Source organism: Prosopis cineraria, unplaced genomic scaffold (assembly GCF_029017545.1).
Source record: "Prosopis cineraria cultivar Desert tree isolate PC_DT_omini unplaced genomic scaffold, ASM2901754v1 PC10, whole genome shotgun sequence".
Lineage (NCBI taxonomy): Eukaryota > Viridiplantae > Streptophyta > Magnoliopsida > Fabales > Fabaceae > Prosopis > Prosopis cineraria.
In genome coordinates, this window is record NW_026555341.1 from 23,497,347 (window position 1) to 23,522,301 (window position 24,955).

Consider the following 24,955-nt stretch of genomic DNA (forward strand, 5'->3'; position numbering starts at 1 on the left):
AGTTAAGAAAAAAATTTGAACTGTTTGAATTTAATTTAAATAATTCAAATTTAATAGTTTTATTTTTATTTTTTATTTATATTTTTAAAATCAAAATATATAAAAATTATAAAATTTTTTAATAAATATATTTATCAATCTGACCGTTTGAATTCAATATAAATGATTCAAATTTAATATAAAAAATTTAAATTAATTTTTTAAATATGTTCTGAATAATGTAAATATATTTTAAATAGAATAGTAAATTTATTAAAATAATTTAATATTAAATTTAGATTATTTATATTAAAACTAAACTGTCAAATTAATAAGTATATTTATTAAATTTTTTACATTTATATTTATTTTTTATTTTAAAAATATAAATAAAAAATATTAAATAAAAATATTAAATCTAAACTATTTAAATTAAATCTAAACGATTTAAATTAAATCTCTACTTTAGATGAGAGACAGAAGAGGCTTGTCTTACAAGGGAGATGCCGAGTCCCTGAAACTTGCAATAAGTGTAGCTCCGAGGGGCTAAGAAACAAAGCGCACATAGCCTCCCTACCATCTCTGTGCAAGTGGGGCCTCCTCTGTTCTCACGGACGGTCGCTATGCAAATGCAACTTAACATGTCCTCTTTATGCTGTTGCTGATGACTCCTGCAAAAAGAAACCTAAAGCTTCCCCTTGCACATGGGTGCAACGCAACACTATATCTTCCTTTTCATTTCTTTTACTTTTTTAATATTTTTATTCGTTGTTCGTGCGTCAACCTTTTCCTATTTTCTTTTCTTATTTGAACTAGGGTGTTCAGTTTGAACACATCCTAACTGGCCGATATCGTCTCAATATCTCGACTAAAAAATAATCAGGACGGGACAGAAAAGGGGTTCGGGACGGGACGAGACACAGGATTACCATCGGAACGTCCCGTCCCGTCCTGAATATTATATATATTATTTTTTATTTTAAATATATTAATTATATTAATATAATTTATACTTATATTAATTATATCAATTATAATTTTAATACTTACAATTCTTATTTAAAACTAAATTTTTTTTATATTGATAATTTTAATGGCATTTAGTAAACATGACGATATTTTTCTTTATAATATATTAATTATATTAATATAATTTATTCTTATATCTATCTATTTAATAACTTTTATTTATAACATATTTCTTGCTTATTTTTTGAAGAGTAATTAGCTTAGTACATCTTCATTAAAGTAGAAGAATAATGATTTGATGTTGTGTTTGACTTGTCTGTTGTTGCTAATCTTATAGCATAAAGATCACTTATATTTGTTATTATAATATGTAGTTGTGATTAATATAATTCAATAACTAATTTTAAATTATTGTTATTTATGTGCTTGTGTTGTTTTGATTTTAAACTTAACAAATTATATGATTTAAAATTTTAATGAACGTTATTGTCCAAATCTTTTTTCGACATTATTCCTATCATCCCGATCTTATCTCAATCCTATCCTGATTTTTAACGGGACGGGACGACTTTTGGGACGGGACGGGACACGGGATCAAAATTCAGTCTTGATTTTTTTTTTCGGGCCAGGACATGGGACAGGGGTGTCTCGGTCCCGTCTTGATCTCGTCCCATCCTGTGAACACTCCTAATTTGAGCCTCCGGAAGGCAAATCTTCTCCTGCCCAGCTCGCTGCTCGTTTGTGTCTATATCCGTCCACCTATGAGCATCCCTTTTTCGAATGGACACTGTACTAATGGTAGTTATCAGTATTATCAGCTATAATAAGCTAACCAGTGCACTGATCTTAATGGAATGGGCTGCTTAAGTACGAAGTCTCTTGTTCGAATTCGTATGAGTATAAAAATATTTTTGAGAATTAATTCCAACTACACCAAACAATACTTAAAGTTAATTCAATAAGATAGTTATATAAAAAAAATAATAGTATACTAAGATTTTATAATTTTTACTTGAGTAGGATACTTCTCCCAACATGATCCTTTTTTTAAGTCACAAGGTTCGAATTTTTAATCATATTTAAAAGAAATTAAATCTTTTTTATAAAATCATCATTAGTATTAATGATCTTTTTGATAAGGTGTTGGAGACATTTTTCATGTAAATTTAAAAATTATTATATTATTTTATTTGTTAAAAATATTATCTCAATTTAATTTTCAATTATATTCTTATTTATTAAAGGGATATAAATATTATTACAAAATCTGTAATCAATAAAAAAAATATAAGAGTGAAATTTACAACTACAATACTTTTTTCTGAACAACGTATTTAGTTTCCTGTTAAAAATAATCAAAACTGAGAAATTATCTGCTTATACTAAAACCAGGCATTAACTTGACGATTTCTTGCAGAAAACCAAATGTGCGTGTTTAATTGATATAAACCTTCTCATTTACAATTGTGTGTCTCAACTTACTTTGAAAATCAAGAAATCTTGCAGTCCATAATAGCAATGTTATAAGTCCCATGAGACTAATAAAAGAATTTCAGGGTGAACGTGTTTTTCTAGACAACATCTGCCAATAGAACGCTAACCTTCCAGTGACTTCTTGTTATCCTCCTTTCAACACTTCATATCCATGGAATTACATATCAGGTTGGAGCATATGGATGAAGAAGGTAGAAACAAAGAATCTGGCAAAATCTAGTACAATGGAATTCTGATTGTCTGCATACCATTACTATAAGGAAGAGGACTCATCATTATCTCTTATGCTTTAGAGCTGCACTTTGGTAGATCAAAAACTAGTACAATAATTAGAGTTGATAAATGGGCGGGCCGAGCCCAGTACAATGGAATTCTGATTGTCTGCACACCATTACTATAAAGAAGAGGACTCATCATTATCTCTTATGCTTTAGAGCTACACTTTAGTGGATCAAAAACTAGTATAATAATTAGAGTTGATAAACGGGCGGGCTTAGCTCATATGGGCTCAGCCCTTATGAGTCTAGGCCCTAAAGCTCGATTACTCTAATTTTATCCTAAGATTAAAGTCCGGCTTTAATTCAAAGGGCTTAGGGCCGGGCCCATAAGCCTTGATAGGAATAAAATAAAATAAAATTCAACATTAAAATTTACTTAAAATATTTTAAAATTCAACATACATCCAACCAAAGTCTCACATAATTTAAAACATAAACAAAAAATTTAAAAGTCCAAATAAGATGAAGACAAACATTATCATCAATCCTAATCAAGATCCCCCTCATCATCATCCACAAATAAAATATTGGAACCCTCAGATGTAGGTCCACTTGTGGAAGGTGGAGGTGGAGGCTCAATATCAACTATCTCTATAGCTTCTTCATCAACATCACCTATAATAATTAACAATTAAATTGTGTCATTATCAAATATATATCTATACATATATCACAAGATAAAATATAAAAATTACTATAAAATGGCACAAAACCATTCAACCAATTGCGGGTACAAATCAATGCTTGCACATTATCCGGAAGGAGGTGGCAACGATACTTTGTGAGAACACGGGAGCCGATGCTAAATTCCAATTCACTAGTTACTGTGGTGATCGGAATACTCAGAACATCACATACCATCCTTGAAAGATTGGGAAATCATTGTTGATTAGTCTTCCACCAATGCAACACATCTAACTCTGGCAACTGGTGACTATCAAGCGAAGCTTTTTCCAAATAGTAATCTAATTTAGATTTTTTAATGGAAGAAGTATCCCTACTCTCGAAATTAAGGAAGTCCTGCATATAAAAAAAATCCAAATGTATCAAATAAGAAATTACAATTTATAAACTAACAATAATGATATAAAAACTTACACCATAAGCTTGAGTCCAAGACATGGTTGGTTCCCTCTTCTTCTCTAACATCCTTCCACTAGTGCTTGAGCTTGGTTGACTTTGTGTTGGAGTTGAACTTAGTGAGATCCACCCATTTCTTTATATTGATCAAACATACAATACAACTTCTGCTTGATATTATTAACTTTCATGAAGTAATTTACAGGATCAATCAGTGAATAAAAATACTTAATCACTTCAAGCTTTGCTCGTGGATCAAAAACACTTTCAATAGAAAGGATTACACTATAGTCACTCCAATACTTGTCAAATTTCTCCTTCATTTTAATTGCCATACTAGAAATCACAAGATCACGATTGCCAATGGCTTCATTTAACAAAATATCAATTTTTGATATTTGCCCAATATACATATTTGAGGTAGGATAGGATGTGCTAGAAATCAAAGTTGTAATGATTGCAAATGGCTGTAAGAAAGTGCTCATTTCCTCTGCTCTCCTCCATTCTTCATTCGACAGGCAGTGTTTAAAACTAGTGTCACGACAAGACATGCAAACAAAAGCTCTTTTATATCTAATTCCACTATCAAGCATATCATAGGTGGAATTCCATCTGGTAGGCACATCTAATCACAATCCTATTGAGGTGTCAATGCCACCAACTTGCTGAATGCATTGCCTGAAAGTCTTCATCTTGGACTCTAACATCTTAACATATTTAATGCTTTCTCGAATTTTATTTATCGCAACATTTGTTACCTTTAAACCTTCTTGAACTATCAAGTTCAAGATATGTGCACAACACCTCACATGAAAAAATTTCCCATCACAAATCAAGTTATTTTGCAAAACCAACATTTCTTTCAAGATTTCAGCCATACAATTATTTACAAATACATTGTCTAAAGTAATTGTAAAAACTTTCTTTTCAATCCCCCACTCACACAAGCTATCAAAAACTTTGCTAGCTAATTTATGTCTAGAATGTGGAGGTTCCATCTTACAAAAAAAAAGTATTCTACTATTAAGTTTCTAATTTTCATCCACAAAATGTGCTGTCAAGCAAATATAACCTTCGAATGTTACAACAGTCCAACAATTAGAGGTCAAACAAATTTTGCTAGGACTCTTTGATAAAATCACTTTCAACTTCTCTTTTTGGAGCTCATAAAATCTCCTAACATCTGACACAGCAGTTTTCCTACTCATAATCTTAACATCAGGATTACATTCCTTAAGCAGCTGTCTTAAAAGAGGAAATTCAATAAAGGAATATGGCAAATCATGTTCAACAATCAACATCCCAACAACTCCCGAATACGTGGATTATTAATTTGTCTAGGCCTAACATTGCCTTCATTATCTAACATCATTAAGCCTATATTATGAAACTTTGGAAGAGCTACACACTGTTTAACATGTCGATTTAGATGTGAAGTGCCATGATTTCCACTACTAGCTAGCAAAGTGCCACAACCATTACACTTTGCTTTTGTTGCTCCCTCTTCATTAACCACTTTAGAAAAGGACTTCCAAACATCTGAAGTATAACTTTTAGCTTTCTTAGGTGGTTTCTTGTTGAATGTAGTAAATTAGGTGGGAGTTGATTCTTTATTACTTTCCTCCTCAACTAACTTCTTACTAGTTTCATTACTTTTGGCACTAGATGATGACATACTACAAACAAGCATAAATCATACAATCAAAACTAAAAATAAAATAACAGAATAGTATTACAAGGCCTAATTTATCAGGATCAGAAATAAAATCATATAATCAAAATTAAAAATAAACTAACAACATTCAAAGCATATCAAGATAGAGGAGGCAGAGGATCAAAAACCAAGAATCAACAATTAGAATTGAGACCATAAATAATCAAAAACCAGAAATCAACAATACCAAATCGAAAGACAATCAGAGCAGCAACCAACACTAAATAACTAGAAGTAGATCAAGATAAAGGAGGCAAACCTGAAAGGCGAGAGGAGGAGGAGACCACGGCGAGACTGTAACTATGAGGCTGAGTTGACATTGAGACTGTGAGACTGAAACTGAGAGGCGAGAGGGAGAGGAGACCACGGCAGAACGAGCTTGAGACTAAGATTGTGAGGCACCAACGAGCTCAAGACTTTGAGACTGAGACTGAGAGGCGAGAGGTGAGATTGTGATTGAGGACTATGGCAGAGAAGATTTCAAGACTGTGACTGATTATGGCAGAGACGAGCTCGAGACTGAGAGGCGAGTAGCGAGATTGTGATTGCAGTGGAGATGAGCTCGAGACTGAGATTGAGACTAAGTCAGGAAACGAGACTGTGACTGCGGACTACGGTACAAAGGAGCTCTAGGACTGAGATTGAGATAAGATTGAGAGGCTAAGAGACGATAGAAGGAGCTGAGAGTGAGAGCCTGAGAGTTTGAGATGAGATGAGAGGCTGAGAGGGAGAGACAATTCTGAGAGTGAGAGACTGCTGGTCTGCTGCGTGCCTGCATGGTGGTGGTATGCTAACTGCTATGTGCCTGGCTGCCTGCGTTGTAGGGTTTCTTTGGAAGGAATTGGGTTGGACTTTCAAACCCAATTCTCAAACCCAATTCAGCCATAATATAAAAGCTAAAAAAAAAGTAAAACGGGCTTCACGGGCCGCCCGGGCCCAAGCCCCTTTTTTTAGGATTTAAAAGGGCCGGGCTTTGAAGCCCAGTTATTCCAAAAAATACCAAATTTTCAAGTCCAAACCCTTATTAAAATAGTCTTAAACGGACAACCTGTCAAGTCCAGTCCTTATTCCCAACTCTAACAATAGTTACAATATCAACTCCTCTCCACTACATCTTATTTGCTTCAGGAAAAAGCTCATTATGAACACATGGTCTATATACTATCCATGAGCTCCAATTAACAACAACGTTTTTGCTGCACATATAACTCTTCACTCGCTAATTTTCAGCATTTTAGTGTCCAAGTTACAACCGGTGAATATTCCTTTTCATATTTTTAGTTTCTCAGTATAGCTTACAGAATTTAACCTTAATTTTAATCTTTTTTTCTATAATATAATCTTTTGTTTTCCCTAAAAAAGAAAACGAGACGTTGTGCATGGAAAACGACAAGCCTTGATTTGAAGTTTTTATTTTACGTGCAAGGCATGGGTGTGAAAATTGAAATATATATATATATATATATATATATATATGTTTGTATGTATGTATATAAAGCGGGATTCTTGCCATTAGTGTATCCTAACAATTTTAATTAAGACTACTTACCGGTATGCTTTCTTTCAGTTAGGCACACTGCTTGTCTTCGACTGCCTGAATGAATTACGAAACTAGTATAAATAATAAATAAATGATGAATCATTTATGAAATTAGGAGACTCAGAGTGGGAAAAACATAGATGCGAGTGCAAGTTTTATTAAAAAGAGACGGTGGAGTGTCAAGTGTCAGAACGATATTTGGTAGTGATTGTCCATATCAGGCAGGAGGCAGCCTTTCGACCGATTCGGCGCGCGGCTGTCCTGCGCTCCCGCTTGGAAGCAAACAGATACTCCCTCGTTGAAAAATATTAAAACCTCGTCGCTCAATAAAATAATTATATATTTTTATATTAATTTTATTTTTTATATTTATTTTTATTAAACATTTACAATAATATAAAGTCATTCATTAATAAAAATATTTTAAAAAAATTAATAATTATATCTCAAAAATTAAAAATATTTTATATTTTTAAACATCTAACTCTTCAAAAAATATCTTATATTTTTAATAAAGAGAGTATGTCTTTTTTTCCCGATAAAATGACAATTAGGACACCTTAAGATGATTAATTACAATTAAAAACTCTAAATTATGAAAATCTCAAATAATGAATTATAATCCTTATTTAAAATTAAAAAAAATACCAATAGTTGAAAATATCACTCAAAAGCAAACTTTAGTAAATTTTTAAGTAATTATTATATATTTACAAATGCACTTGAAAAATTTTAAAAATAAATTAAAAAATCACATCCAACTCCCCTTAAGAGAATTAATTATAGATAAGGATCAATGTGAAACGGATTATTATTAAAATAAAAATATAACTTGTTTTTTTTTAATGAGACTTGTTATTGATCCTTATTTATGATTAATTCCTTGAAAAGTGAGGGGGGTTGAATGTGATTCTCCCAAGTGAATTTTAGTTTCTACTAGAAAACAATCCATCACAACTATCACTCCTTCATTTTTCAACTTTGATTAACAATATTCTTATTATATGATAGTAATTTCAGCAGTTTCGTTTCTTTATTTTTAGGTGGAGGGTAATTTTAAAAACTTGTATATATTTTTAATTTTAAATAAGGATCATGATTTATTATTAAAATTTTAATAATTTAAAGTTTTTAATTATAATGAATGACCTCAGGAAGTCCCTAATTGTGATTTACCCTCCCCCCCTCTTTTCCTTATGCAATTCGAGCACTCTGCCCTATCTTTTTGTTTCCAATAAAAATAAATTATATTAAAAAGGAAAACAAATAAATAAATAATCATAAAGAAATTAAAATTCCAGATCAAGACAACTGGAACTAGGGGTATTGGGAGATGGAAAACCCATAAAAGCAAAAAATTAAATTGAGGGAAAATTTGAAGCAAGAAGAAGATATCTGAATTGGTAACGCAACTTTGCTTTTCAATTGCTGGAATATGGAGTCCCCCATTACGGATAATGTACAAATCTTCAAGGGGAAGTTGATAACCGACACTACAAGCAAGGATCCATGAAATGGAAGAGCGAATACAAGAATTGTGGAAATAAGGAAAAAAAATATTGCTTTTCTTTTTTCTCTAGCTAAATGTCTGTAAGATTGAATTCTTAAAAAAAAAAAAATTAGAGATTAAGCAAATTGAGTATTCAGAGATCTTCCTTCTCTTACTCTAGATACCCCATTCTATTGACAAGAGATGATTGTAGCTACTAAATAAAGATAAATCAAATGTTCGCTAAGGCTTGTTAACATCAAAATTTAAAGTATAATCTGGTTTTCAAATATTTACTCTACTCTATCTTTAATATGAGGTTAAATTAATTAAGTTCATGTTTACTCAAAAATATTAGTTATAACCTGAACTTGTTAAAAAAAATAACTTTCTAATTTTACCTTTCTCTAAAATTTATAACTATAATAAATTGTTGTTTGAAAATTTAAATGACAATAAATATATGAGGGGTGCAATTGAAAAAAAGAGCATTAATTATTCTAACATCAATATAAGCACAATAAATATAAGGACAAAAAACTTTTAGGAAAAATGACCATCAGGGACCCCATAAGGATATTAATGACAATTATAGATCATAAATTATTAAAATTCCAATAATATACTATGATCCTTATTTGCAATAAAAAATTTCGGGTAGTCAGTTGGGAAATATACTAAATACACTCGGGATTATTTATATGTCAGTCAAAAATTTATGAGAGTCAGCTGTGGATCTCAATTTTTTGCTGTCAATATACAAATAAATTATTTAAAAAATTAAGTAAATACACTTGAGATTATTTGTAATATTAGTTGGTAATTTATGAGAGTTAATTGTGAATTACAAACCAATCACCTGTGATTTTTTTTACTATCAATATGTAAACAGATCACTTGTAAAAACTACAAGATATATTTGTGATTATTTGTAATATTAGTGAGAAATTTGCAAGAGTCAGTTGTGAATTGTAAGCCAATCACTTATGATTTTTTGATATCCCTTGAAAAATTAATAAAAGATAGTTGAAAATCTTTGTAGTGTTTTGAAAATTAACAAAATATATGACAGCCACTACGTGCAACTCTCAATGGATGCCACTTCATCCATGATCATATAAGTTCCATGCATATGTAATGGCATAACTTTAACCATATCAAGTCATGTTCAACAAAATCATGAACTTAAACCATTCAATTCATCACATGCTCAAACTCAATTCATCAAGCCATACCCAAGATGCACAAGAATTATGTTATCACATAATACATATTTTTTGCCAATCATAATTTCATTCCAACATGCTCAAGAATCACATCTTCATGACACCAAATCATATATGCAAATAATCATGCTCAACTCATGGGTACATATTTCATGCCAACAAGATGCTACTAGTAAGTCGCAAACACAATCATATGCTAAAATTAAACTCCCATTTATCTTAACCCTTAGGCTATCACCTTAAGAATATAGTTTAGATTTCTGAGGGAGCTTCCCATGGCAATAAACTCCAATAATAATCAATCTATAATAATAATTAAAAAACAACATTAATGACTAATTATCATTAAGGTTAATGATAATTAAGGATTTAATCCCTCAATAAGCGTGATTAACTAAGATTCACCCCATTTCTCACTTCCATTAGTTTATTTAACCCTCATTAAGCTTTATAAATTATAAACATTGTTAACCAACTACACTAACATAAAATAGTTTTACTTAGCATTAGGGTTAAGCTTAAACCCATAATTAACAGTCATTACACACTGTCATTAGCATAGAATAATGACTAAAAGCTTGAAACAACACCCTTAGACCCCATTAGAGTCATTAGAATGAGTAGAACTCAGTTATAAATTTAGACAGCAACTCCAAAAATCCAAACATTGAGAAAAATGCATAGAGAGGTAGGAGAAGTGGAAAAGGAAGCTTACCCATTGATTTGAAAGCCTTAAACTACTCGTAATGGAAGCCACAAAGCAACCCTATTAGAGAACTCCTACTTGCTCTTAACCCCTCTCTTAAAATTTCTTTCTGTTTTACTATCTAAAGGCATCTCTAGAATTTTAAATTTTATCGTGTTCACTATCGCAGATTGCCAAAAATGGAAACTCTACTAAATCCCAATAATTTGAGCCCGAACATTCTAATGGCTTCTTAGGCCCTATTGTAAACCTTATATGGGATCCAATGGACCTAAATGGCCATACAAACACTATAATTAAGTCTTAATTACCCTAATTAATTAATTAAACTTCTCAATTAGTTTAACTAATCCTTAACTTAAATTTTAGGATTCTACCTGTATCGTCCATTGTGACAGAAGTGCAAAATTTGATTTAAATCATAGGCAATCATGGCTAAGATTGAAGAAGGGAAAAGGGAGAAAATGAAAGAGATATGCTTCTAGTCTGTTAGGGCACACAAGAAACATCCTTGGGGTGTTTGTTTGGAGCTCATATCATTTGGGTAAGCTTCTTACCTTCCCTTTCCCTCTTTCTATATGATTTTCTTCCAGGTTTTGCATTAAGGGAGGATGATTTCATGCTATAAGGTGCTGGGTCCAAACCCATTGGCTTTGATGGAGTCATTGGGGGCTTTTAATGTTCCTAAACTATGGGTTGGTGTTTTTATGGAGTTATATGTTTGAGTTCTCATGTTTGGATGAACCTTAGCCATGAAATTGATTATTGGAAATGGGAGTTGTGAAATGGAATTATTTAGCTTAATGGAAGTTAAATGAAGATAATAGGTAGTTGTGGGAGCTTGGGTTGTGGATATGCCAATGCATATGAACTTGGGCTAGCTAATGCTAGCTAGGAATATATAAATATAAATATATATATATATATATATATATAATTACTATATTAATATATGTAACTGTAGATTGACGTTTAGATACTCTTTGCGTGAGACGAGGCTTGGGGAGAGTATAAATCCATAGGAAACCTTTTTTGATAACAAAAGAGTTGGGATAACTAGATAATTTTATCTTTTTACTTTTTACTTTTTTTTTAGATTGTTTATGAGTTTTATGAAAACTACATGTGTTATTTTGATATATAGAAATGTATTATTTATTTTAAAAAATTATGTGAAATGGGAAATGAATTTAGAAAGATAAATGTATTTAAATTTTTGCAAAAATGATTTGTAGAAAACATTAAGTCAAGGTTGATCATGTTAATCATTATGTGTTGATAATGTATATGTTCAAATGTGTGTTGAGATGATGCATATTGAATTGTATCTTGTTATATTGCATTATCATGTTTTTAGAGTGTGGGACTTCACCCTGAGGGGTTATTAAATCCATATGGTACCTACTAACACCATGAGATGTCTTGGTATTCGATTTATTATAAAGGTAGCCCCATTATCACCTACAAGGGTGTGGGTCAAGGAATATGACATCCCAAGAGTGAGTGTAAAGCTTTTGGCTAAGTCACCTCTCACAATTAATAAGCTTGGGTTAATCTAATCATATAGACTTGGTCCTAATTGTATTGCTAACCTACTAATTTAGTCAAAAGTATCAAAAGGATATAAGGGAGGCGTTATGATCATGCATGATTACATTTGTTGTATGAATATGATTAATTTATTTTTTTGGTTTATTTTATATGCTCACTTACTTTTCATATTGCTTGTAAATATATTTGATTATTTGATTGCCTAGATGTTATTCTCACCCCTATGGTCATTATTATACAAGTGAAGGCTCTGTTAAGGGCAAAGGAGAAGCTATTGGATCATATGTTTTGATGATTATAAAATTAAGATAAGAGATATTTATTTTGTGTGCAGATATAGAGAATCATGGATTGAAAAAAAACTCAAGAGCATGAATAATCAAGAGAAGGTAAAGATCTGTAAGATAAATTATTTAAATTCTCTTAGATTCAATGTGAAAACTTTAAGAGGTTAATCACTTTTCATAATCATTAAAATGAATGCATCATATGTCTCATTTATATGCATTAAGACTCATTTAAGCATATTCAAGCTTGCAAGTGATGTCTTTCTAGCATGTTAAAAATTATTGTCGCTGATTTTAGTATGGGCCGCAACATCATGCGTGATTCTACTTGGTCACTCATGAGAATCTGCAAGTTGGGCACATTGATTAATGAATCATGTAAGAGTCAGGAAGTGATTCACGCATGATTTATCACTTGTGTTATGTGATAATTTAAGCCTTACTTTTGTATGTAAAATCATACATGAGAACCATTATTTTCCACACAATTTTTTGTAACTGTGTTTCATTACATTGTGTTAAAGGCTATTTCACATGTGAGGATTGATGGTAGCTACGTGTGATTTATCACTTGTTACATAATCACATATTGTTATATTGAGTCTTAAGTCACCTCAAGCTGAGTTTACCTTATTCAAATATATGATCTGTGATTCATGTGATCTTATCTCTTAATCATGTATATTCTTGCTTGAGTACATTGCATTTCCACACATGAAATGTACCCAAACTGGTTTGTGCCTTACTGACTGCTATTTCACACATGAATAAGGATAAGATTCACATATGTGTCTTCTTGATTAGACTAAGTCTGGATATGGTTATTTTACGTGTGATAGTCTTCTGCTTTCACGCGAGTTTTATTCACAAGAATTAGCTTTGCATTCTGCTAGCCATTTCACGTGTGAGAACAAAGAGGATTCACGTGAGTTCTATCACATAGATATGAGCTTCACTTTTTGTAAGAAATTTCACGCGTGATAGCATAGTAGTTTCATGCAAGATTTGTCACATAGAAATGATGACGGTTTCACATATCTTAAACCACGCGTGAGAGCTGAAGGTTTACTCGCAAGATCTAGTACACAAAATTGAGTACATTTTCACATACACTCAACTATGCTTGAGAGATCATAAGGTTCATGCGTGAATTATCACATACACATATCTAGAACAAGTTGAGTGTACTTTCATGCATGATTCAATAGGTCACTCACAAGAAATAACACCAATAGATAGAAACATTATTCCAACAATCTTAATAACACCAATAGATAGAAACATTATTCCAACAATCTTACAACTATCAAAACTATATGTGTGATACAATTTATGTTTGAAATAGAACTTTTGATTCTTGAGCAAATTTATCTCTATCTGAACATTCAAAAAGCTTTCAAATTTTTCTTTAACATCTTGCATTCATTAATTATTCTTGAAAAAAATTGTGAAAAAGCTCTCACAATTTTATAAGCTTTCAACTGTAATTTATCTACCCTTTAAGAGAGTCTCTCTGTGAAAGTTTATTTCATTCATCTAAAATCTTGAAAAGATATTTTTCAAGTGGTTGTAACAACTTGTTGTTGTAGTAAGGTTTGTTAGTTGATTCAAAATAAGTTAAGTATTGTGAGTTGTATTGTGGTGACAAGCACCCATTAAAGCTTGTGAATTTAGTTGAAAGTCTCAAGTGTGATCTTAAGGGCTGGACGTAGGTCAAGTTTGGAGCTAAACTAGTATAAATCTTATGTGTCTCATCTTCTTCCTTCATACTAAAGCATTTCACTCTTTTAAGTTTTTAAAATTTTTTAAGTGTCATCTAATTCACCTTACTCTTAGGTGCCAGTCTATCCTATAGAAGCCACAAAGGGCAAGGAGTACAAACACTACTTTTTGTATTTTATCTATATATATATAATTTCCAACGAGGAACTTTTAATTCCTTTGCTTACATTATGATTGGATTTATTCGCATTATGAGTATTTTTGGCTATACATGTCTATGGTCGTGATGAAATTTTATTTTGATGCTAAAACACTAGTGCAAGTGTTATTGTGATGATTTTTGAATGGATTGTATGGTCAATGGGTCATTTGAAGGATTTTAAATGATATTGATGAATTGTGCTCCTTTTTAGATAAGTATGGGATTTTGTATGGTCATATTATGTTTTGAATGTTTGCATGTGCATATAATTGTTCAATTATGTATATTTTGATCTATTGATTGTGGTTCAAGCTTTAAATAAGGCTAATGGCACTTGGAGAAATGGACATTCTTGGATGTGTTTTATAAGGAAAAGAGGTTGTTTTGTGTTAGGGTGTCCAATGTTTAGATGAGATATTGTTTTAGTGTACAAGCAATGCCATTAGCTAAGTAGATGAATAAGCTATGTGTGAAGTTTTGAACCACCCCAATTGGATATTAGATGGATAAACGACGCACTTCGAAAATTGATTTTTAGTGTTGCTATGATAGCAAGTTTGGTGTCATAGTTTAGCGGGATGCATCGCAGTGCATGTCACAGAGAGTAATGACCATGATGCATGGTGCGCTTCACCTAAGCAGATGCTTTCTATGTCGTTGGCCTTGATGGATGCTTATTATGCCATGATAGACATGCCTAAACGTTGATAAATGATATTTTTACCTCTGTTATCAATAGTTAACCTCCCCTATCTGCTTTCTATGCTTCTAATCCCCTTTAATATCTTATTTAAAGTGTTTTTGGAGCTTAAAGGACTTTTGAAATGATTTGTTAAACTTGGGATTCCAACTTTTTAAATATTTTTTATTAAATAAGTTTTATCATTTTCTATCATGGTAAGTGTTAATCAAGATTGGTTTACTCTTAATTACCATGATAAAGTGATTTGTATGGTTAATGTCTTGGAAGTGTAATGATGACGTTGCATTATAGAATTGGAAAAACTTTGACTTTCTAAATAGCTTGTATTTAAACTGGTTATAGAACTATATTAGAAGGCCATTTTCATCTAGTTTTTTTTAAATAAGCTTTTTTTTTTTTGCACTAGCAAATTTTGAAGAGTTGTGGCATTCAATCTGTGTGACTGAATAATTTTTATGGACAATGTCCTTGGACACATTTGTCATCAAAATCACTATCAATTTTTTCCAACATTTCAAAGTAATTGAGTTCCTTTTGTCCAATATATTGGTAGATGTATTTATTACCATAAATAGCCATTGGAGAAAGCACACGAGAAAAAATGAAACAGCTTGGCTAACCAATTTTGGAGGGAATGGCTACTAGCTTTAATTCCTTCCTTAGCAGTTTATCCTCTCACATCATTTTAGAGGAAATACACATTTGTATATCTGTTTGAAAAACTTGTCATTATTGTAATCTAACCTGATTCAATTTAAATTAATAGGGGTTAGAAAGATTTCTTAAAACCAAGTGCACTTGCTAAAAAAAGAGGTTGTTTTTAGAGCACAAGCCACAGCTGCAAGGGTTGTTTTTAAATCATACAATATTATTTCTTGTATCATTGCCTTTTTTGTTTTTTTTTTCCAACCAAAACTTGTATCATTGCTTATTGATATTGATAGTTCCATGAGGCATTTAAGTAGAGCCGGTAATTTGGACGGGTTATGCTTATTCGGATCGAGCTTAAAATATCTTACTCTTTAGAAAAACTTATATAAATAAATCCAACCCTAACGCTTTCAAGTTTCAAGTTTCAAGTTTATTTGGGCGAGGCTGAGTGCCCAAAATTTTTAAAAAATATTTTTGTCTTTTTTAAATGATTTCAATTTTTAATTTAAAAATTAATACTTTTCAAACAATATAAACACAACAACGCACTTTAAAATAGTAAAATACATGTGATAAATCATAAAAATTACATCAATATTAATAACAAAATTTGAAAAGTTAATTACTTAATTTAACAACAAACACTACTAGAAAAAATAATTTTGACATCGCCTTTTAACATCAGTTATATAATTAACCATTGTGATAAATAAGGTGGTGGCCAAATTTTAAATATGTTAAATACTTTGAAGATGTGAAGGGGACTTTTGACGTCGGTTATCATGTAACCAATGTCAATAACATTTTCCATGTCGGTTTTCTTGAAAACCGATGTGGAAAATGATTTTTTTAAACATTGGTTTCAAAAGAAACTGACGTTAAAAAAAAATTAAAAAAATAATGCTACACTTTCAACATCAATTCTACTGAGAATTGACTTCAAAAGTATATACGACATATATACAAATTTTTTTTTCAAAAATAATGCTACACTTTCAACGTCAGTTTTAATGATAACCAATGTTGAAAGTGTTTTCATTTATCAGCTCGCGCATTGATTTGTTCCTATTTCCTCCATTTCGTCTTTCAATTTCTTATTTCCCTCTTTTGTGCATCACTCCCCAACCATCACTCCCCATCGTCGAAGCCTCAAGCTGTGCCATTGAAGCCCCGCGCCTTTACTGCCACTACCGTCATCATTGTCTGCAGTCGTTATTTCCTCAAATCTTCATCATTTTTGTGGGTTTCAAGCTTTTGGGTTAGTTTCTTCATTTCTCTTTGTGGGTCAAATTTATTCTTTGATTTGGTATATCCATTTTCATTAATCTTCCTTTTATTGTCTTTCATTGTCAATGAATCTTTGTTTTAGCATGTGCTTTCTTCTTCCTCTTTCTCCATTGTTGGTTATTGTTTAAACTTGATCTTTTGGGTTGCATTTTCCTTCTCCAAAGATTTCAAGTAGCTTCCTTTTTTTGTATTTTTTCTTTGTTGTATGAAAATTTTTCTTTTTTTTTTTGTTGCTATTGACTGCTTTTATATATATATATATATATATATGATTTTTTTTGTTGTTTTTAATTTTTTATACTTAATATAATTCATTTTATGTTTAAAATGTTTTTGTGTGGAGGAATTAAAATTATTGTGATGAATGTTATGTTGGATAAAGGAATATAATTTGTACTTATTTATATGTTTAATTTGTCATAATGATTTTTATGAAATGAGTGTTGATGGATGGTATAATAGAATTTATACCTATTTAAAAAAATTATTCTATGTGTGATTTTGTTTAGATTTACTGAAATTTTCAAATTGCTTGAGATTTGAGTTAAGCTTGACTGTTGAATTTTTTGTAGGTCCTATTTTAAGGAATAACTCTACAAAAATTTTATAATATTTACAAAATTTATATATATAATATAGTAATGATGGCTTGTGAGTTTGAGTTGAACTTAATTATTGTTGTTGAAATCTGAGTTAAATTTTATTTTTATTGAAAATTTGGAAGGTCCTATTTTAAAGGAAAACTTTGTCAAAATTTTTTAAATTAAGTTAAAAAATTTTAAATATAGTATTATTTATGTTGATTAATTAGGTAGTTAAAATAAGGGATCACAGTTGGATGAATACTAGAAGAACAAGTGAAGAATATGAGAATGGGGTGGAATATTTTCTTGAATTCACTAAAAGAAATGCTCGTAGTAAAAATGGATGGTATTTTTATCCATGTATGAAATGTTTAAATGGGAGTCGACTGGGTATTGATAAAATAAGAGAGTATTTGCTTTGTAATGGGATAAATTTGAGGTATAAGAAATGAATATGGCAAAGTGAAACTGAAGGATTGACTTCTATATCCCAAAAGAAAGAAGTAAGTGAGAATGCCTAGGACGATAGAATAGAGGATATGATTCGTGATATTAGAATGAAGTCCTTTACACAAGCGCATACATTTGAGAGATTACAAAGTGATGTAGAGAAGCCTTTTATATCCAAGGTGTAAAAAGTATACACGATTAATTGGTGTGTTGAGTTTGGTCAACTTGAAGACAAGATATGGGTGGACTGATGTAAGTTTTACTTAGTTGCTTGAATTGTTGGTAGATATGTTTCCGGATGGTAATACGCTTCTTAATCATCATTACAAGGCCAAGAAAATCTTGTGCCCAATGAGTATGCAATATAAAAGGATACATGCTTGTCCTAATGTTTGTGTGTTGTATAGAAAAGAGTATGAAGGAATACATAAACGTTCGAAATGTGGGGGGTATCATGATACAAATTAAAGAAGGGCATCGATGGTGATATTAATGAGACCACTAAAGGCTCACCTTCAAATGGGTTGTGGTATATTCCAATAATACCATGATTTGGACGTTTGTTTTCTAATGTCACGGAAGCAAAGAATTTGAAATGGCATTTTTATGATAGAATATGTGATGGTAAATTTTGGCACCCAGTTGATTCTCTTTAATGGAAGATGATAGATCAAAAGTTTCTTGATTTTAATAGTGAGCCCAAAAATCTTTGACTTGGACTTTGTATAGATAGATTTAACCCTTTCAGTAATCTTAGCAGTACACATAGTGTGTGGTCAATTCTTCTGGTGATTTACAATCTACCTCCTTGGTTATGTATGAAATGCAAGTATATCATGTTGACCATGATCATCTCAGGACCAAAACAACCTGAAATCGATATCGATGTGTACTTGATACCTTTAATTGAGGATTTGAAGATGATGTGGGAGGAAGGCGTTGATGTATTTAATGCTTACCGACAATACTCTCTTAAGCTATGTGCCATGATTTTTTGCATGATAAATGAATTTCCTGCATATAAAAACTTGTTCGAGTACGGTGTTAAGGGCCATAAAGCATGTCCTATTTTTGAAGAAGGAACACATTTTCAACATTTAAAGCATGGAAAGAAGATAGTCTACCTTAGTCATAGGAGATTTCTTATTTGGTACCACCCTTATTGTAGATTGAAAAAAGCTTTTAATGGCTTGCAAGAGTATGAATTTGCTCTCAAGGTATTAACTGGGGAAGTTACTTGAGCTGAGATTCGACAAAAGGTTCAAGTTGAGGTTTGATAAGAGGTTGAGCGAGAGTTTCATGAATCGTTCGGGAAGATATGATGGCCCAACTTTGTGAAGAGATGAAATCTATGGTCACTAACATGACAGTTCTGGGAGTTAATCATTCACTTCAAGTTTGTACTATTTAATTTAATTTAATATAAACATGTGTTTAATTTAATTTAACATAGATCTATATTTCATATAGACTTCCCCTGTGATACCAAGCACAAAAGGTAACAATAATCCACCGGGGGAAATGGCACTGGCACTAGTTAATCCAAATTCTCTCATACTAGATGATAATGAAGGAACTTCTTGTTATCTTTACCTAGAGAATCTAAAAAAACGTGTTGTTGTTGAAGGTCAAGTATACAAGTTTGGGTCCACAATTCATCATTAGAAGATTAAAGATGACCAAGTTAGGGTGACAATTACATGTGTTCGAAAGACTGAGAATAATGTAAAATTACCATTTCCTACTTTTGAGTTTACAACAATAGGCTAAACAAAAGGTTCTTTCATTTTATGGCGTAAAAATCTTGTGTTAAAAATTGATACAACATCACCAGAGGTGAAAAAAAATAAGTTAACATTATGTTATTTTCTTTGAGTTATTTAATTACTTATATAACTCTTTTATTTTATGTTTTAATAGAAACTTAAAAATACTGTTAAATTTTCCTTCGTGGCACAATTGCATGAAATTTACAAACATATAAAAGAAAGCATTACTGTTAAAATGCCACCTGGAGTTTTGGCTATGGGAAGGGGATATGATTTTGGATTTGACAAGATAGATCTCAAGGAGCTCCTAAATTTAAAGGAGCTAAACATATTATGGGCTGAATTGGGAATCTTGTAATTTTTTCGTCTACTTTTTTAATTAAGTTCATTTTATTTTTAGACCACTAACATTTTCATCTCATTTCAATGATAGGTACCTTTATAATATTCGTTGTGCAATGGGAAAACAAAATACATTTGAATTTTTGTGCTCGAAAGTTGTGCAAAAAGCTCACAACATAGCATATAGGAGGATGGCATATGTGATGAATCATATGTTAGGCAAGAAAATGCCATGTTATATAGCACCAATTATTGATAGGCAAGTATTTTTTATTCATGAATGTGTATTCAAGTGTGCGTGTATATATTTGTGTTATCTAATACTCATTTAAAATTTTATATACTACAGCTACTATTGATCACTTTTTGTTATTTGTCCAAATCAAGGTGTAATATATTGATTTTGTTCTCTAAGTAGAACACCAAGCAAGGAGTTAACATGGATTTTCAATAAGTAGGCTTTTATCTATGTAAAATTTTATTTCTAGATATATTTATACTTTTGTAATGTTTTTTCATTTACAAATGATAATAGTGTACTTAAAACATATTATATACTTACATTTGAGGAATGCAAACAAAAATTATCGATGGAATGGATTTACCCAAATGTAAGTATGAACTTCTAACTTTCATATTTAATTATTCTTTGCATGTTTTGATTTAATTTTAAATTTTTATTTATTTTAGTGCTGTAGGCAATCAGGAAGCACAAAATGCAAATATTATGTTATCTATTATATGTATGAGATAATTCAAGTTGGAAGTACTAAAAAATTAGAAGAGGTATTTGGTTTTGTTATTTTAATTCAAATTCTTGTATTTAATTCCTTTAAATTATTATTATGATTAATTTTATCATTTAAATTTTTGATAATACGGAGCCTTGTAATGAAGAAGAAATCAATGGCATCTAGGATATTTTGGCTTAACAACTTCTCTAAGAATACTTTTTAAAGTGATTGAAAATAATTCTATAGTTTTTAATAGTTGAACAAATATATAATGTAGTTGTAATTTGTTGTATATTGATTATGGTTCTACTGGCTAGCTGTTTATAATCTATACAATCTTCATTTTTTCAGTTGTGGATGTATAAAAAATTAAAAACATATTTTTTTGAAAAATAAATTTTTAACCAAGGTTTTTCAAAAACCATTGTTAAAAATCTTTTAACAACAGTTATTATAAAAAAACCATTGTTAAAACTACTTTTAATAATGGTTATATATGATAACCGTAATTAAAAAGACTTCTAACAATGGTTTTCCAAAAATCATTGTTAAAAGTCTAATTTTTAAAAAATTTGAATCATTTTTTATAATGTTTCAATGTCGGTTATACATATAACCAATGTTGAAAGAATTTTTCAATTAACTAATGTTGAAAGAATTTTTTAATTAATCGACGTTAAAAATTTACTTTTCACTTCTCATTTTTTAACTTTTCTTTAATAACCGATGTTAAAAGTTTAAAATAATTATTGTTAAAAGTTCGTCCTGTAATAGTAAAAGTCATGCTAACAATAAAGCTTGTAAACAACTTGAAAATAAGAGTTTAGTAGTACATAGTTGCATAATTCATTAACAAAGAAAGATGAAAATTTAACAATAAAGTTTGAAACATCATGCTATCAATTTTGTTTAATTCCCTATTCATCTTGACTCTCTTGATTGACATTATCATTATTATCTGAAACTATATTTAAACTCTTAATAGCAGGCATATCAATGTTTGAAATTTCTTTAGAAAAAAAACAACTTATCAACTTTATATTTAAGTAACTCTGTTATCGTTTTGTTATATTATGTATAATTTATTCATGAATATTTTATTTACTCATAAATAAATGTCTTAATTGTTTAAATATTGCTCTTATCATGTTCATATATTAATATTTTATATATTTTAATGATAATCAAGTTGACCCCAATTCAATCACGATTAAACCATTAACTTAAAATCGTTGTCTCAATTAATCCAAAGTTTTCAATGACTTTTGGATAAACTAAACTTTTCGTTTTTTAAAATATGAGAAAAAAGTTATCATTATATTATATAAAACAAAATCATTTACTTATAAGTAAAATATTGGGCCTGTTTGGAAACCTGTTTTGGGAACAGTTTTCTGTTCTCCAGAACAAAAGAATAAAAAAATTTGTTTGGTAACGTGTTTTCAAGAAGTGCTTTGGAGAATAAAAAAATAAAATATTATTTTAGAGAACAAAAAAATGAAAACAACTTTTAAGTGTTTTGTGATTATTATTCTGGAGAATAAGAGAGAATAAAAAAAACACATATTTTCATTATTTTTTTGTTCTCAAAACATATTCTATAGAACACCAGTTCTCAGAACAATAAAATAAAAATATTTTTAAACAGTCCCATTATTTTTTGAAATTATTTTTTAAATTTTTATATTTTTTATCCCCTACATATAAGGGATATCTAATCTAATTTATTCTTAATTTTTAACCAAATTTGATGTGGACGATAACCAAATAATTATTCAAGAATATTTTTTATTTATTATATTTATTTAGTAGTAGAGCCAAGAATTCTTACATGCCCAAGTTTTATTTTTAAAATTATTTTTAATTTAATTTTTTACTTTAAATTAATTATCTTATTTTATAAAAATATATAAAATATATTTTTTGGATATTCAAACAATGTATAAGACTGAAAACTTTTTTTAAAAAAACAAGTGAGTCTTAAAATATAAAAATTAATATTAAAATTTATTTTAAATATTATTTTGATATATTTTGTTAATTAAAATTAATAAAAGTATAAAAATATAATTTTTTTAAAAATAATTATAATAATGTATTTAAATATATGATATTTTAACATGAAATGACATAAAATTTAAAGAATTAATTAATATTATTATATTTATATATTTTTTAAAAATATTATTCTATTTTTGGATATTTGGGGCCAAATATTAAAAATATTAGTTTTTTTAAGCTCAATTTTAATTTTTTCAGGTGAGTTTGATTTGATTCAAGCTTAAATTACCAGTTTTATATTTAAGTTTTGCTTTGACACAGGCTCTGAGCTGTAACTTTCAAAGAAATACTACTTTCCTATTCTCTGCCTTTTTCCCACTTTATGTTTTTTTAAAGAAATTAATCCGCTGTATAAAATAATAATAACAACAATAATAATAATAATAAAAACACACCTGTGGGGTTGATGTCTCGATGATGTGTATTTATAAGGAGCACATGGGGTTTGGAATTTTGTTGGGCGGTTCAAAATCAAAATCAAAATCAAAATGGATTCTAATGTGATTTGGTTTCTGAAATGTTCAGCTGGGCTCCACACGCTGAAAGAAACCATAGCATAGGGACGACACCATTCAAGGCCGTATCTGATGTTGTGTCAGATATTCAACAAAATTCACAGCTCCTTATTTAATTTTTTTGTCCCTTACATGTTGCCTCGTGATGTGTTCTTTTGAATGCTACGTCTATTTCCCGAGAGTGAAAGAGAGCCCGGTGCATCAGCTAATCTAAATTAGGTGCAAGTACTAAATTTTAAAAATTTAAAAATTTAACATTTAATTTTATAAATTTATTATAATAAATTTATAATTTATATTTTAAAATTTAATAAAAATAAATTTATATATTTTTTAACTATATTAAAATTTAAAAATTAAATTATAAATTTATCACAATAAATTTATAAAATTAAAAATTAAACTTATGAATTTTAAAATTTAACATTTATAATTTAATTTAAATTAATTGATTCTTTTAATAAGTTTATGTCATTCACTCATTTCCCCTGTTAATAATAAATAGTGCTTTTCTGTTACAAAATAATAAATAGTGTTTTATTTGTAATTTCTTTTTATTTTCTCATAAAGCATCCTCCTTTCAGTTCTAATAAATTTTTTAAACAAGTTATTGGTTGATAAATAATAATAAAATTATAATTAAATCAGTTACAAACCAATATTTAAGGACATTTGTGCAAATCACAGTTAACATATTACTACAATTTTTGAAAGTGAAAGAGTTAAAGAAATATAATAGTTGGTTCACTTAGCAAGAATTTAGTCCTTAATATATAAGGTTTTGAATTTAAATATAAAGGTATTGTTGATGGGTAAATTTTTAGCATCTCCATAAGTGATTTTTGAAATAAGAGACGCCCTCTGGTCCAGTTAAGCTTTTAGAACTTAACACAATTGTAATTTCTAAAAGGAAGAAGAATAGGGTTAACAATGAGAAAGAGAGAAAAGAGAGAAAAGAGAAGGGGTAATAAGGAAAAGATGAAGAGAGGTGGCGTGAAAACCAGAGGAGGGAGAAGTGAAAGAGTGAAGTGGTTTGACCAATCATCCGAAACGAGTAGGGGGAGAAGATAACGTATTAACGACCACTAACCAACTCGTCGTTTACAAACCTGCAAAAGTTTCCAACTTCAAACGACTCCTATTTTTCTTCTTCGTCTCGTTTGGTGTGTTCTTTTTCTTAATTTAATAAGAAGAACCAATCTGAACCGTCAAGTGTCGAGGTCACCTCAGAGTCAGAGGTCACATGCAGATTCTGTGCAAGATTTTTGCGGCTTTTGATGTTTCCACTCTTTTTCACTCTTGCCAAGGACAAGTGATTTTAAAATTCTCATTCTTCTTTTCTCCTTCCCTGTCAAATCCCATTTCCTTTATTTATACGAGGAGGTTTTAGGCAGTTTGGTGGCAGGACTCATCTATTTTCTTAAACGTGTTTCCTAAATTCTCTCTCATCTTTTTTAAAATATTAATTTTCTAATATCTTAACTCTATCATATTAAAATTTAAAATATATTTCTTTTAATTTTATTTATAAATTATTTTTACTAATCTCATTAATATCAATATAATATAAATATAAAAAATAATTATAATTAAAATTTTAAAAATAACTCTTAATAAAAAGG

General features: G+C 29.9%; 1 long non-coding RNA gene across 2 annotated transcripts; it reads right to left on the bottom strand.

The window, feature by feature from the left end:
• Positions 1 to 3,068: 3,068 nt before the first annotated feature.
• Positions 3,069 to 6,342, bottom strand: LOC129323051 (uncharacterized). Of its 2 annotated transcripts, XR_008596351.1 has the most exons (3): positions 5,774 to 6,332; positions 3,819 to 3,967; positions 3,069 to 3,740 (listed from the first exon to the last, which is right to left on the bottom strand). It is a non-coding gene; the product is annotated as an uncharacterized LOC129323051 (long non-coding RNA). The 2 variants fall into 2 exon arrangements; XR_008596350.1 differs by having other exon boundaries at positions 3,819 to 6,342.
• Between the last annotated feature and the right edge of the window lie 18,613 nt (positions 6,343 to 24,955).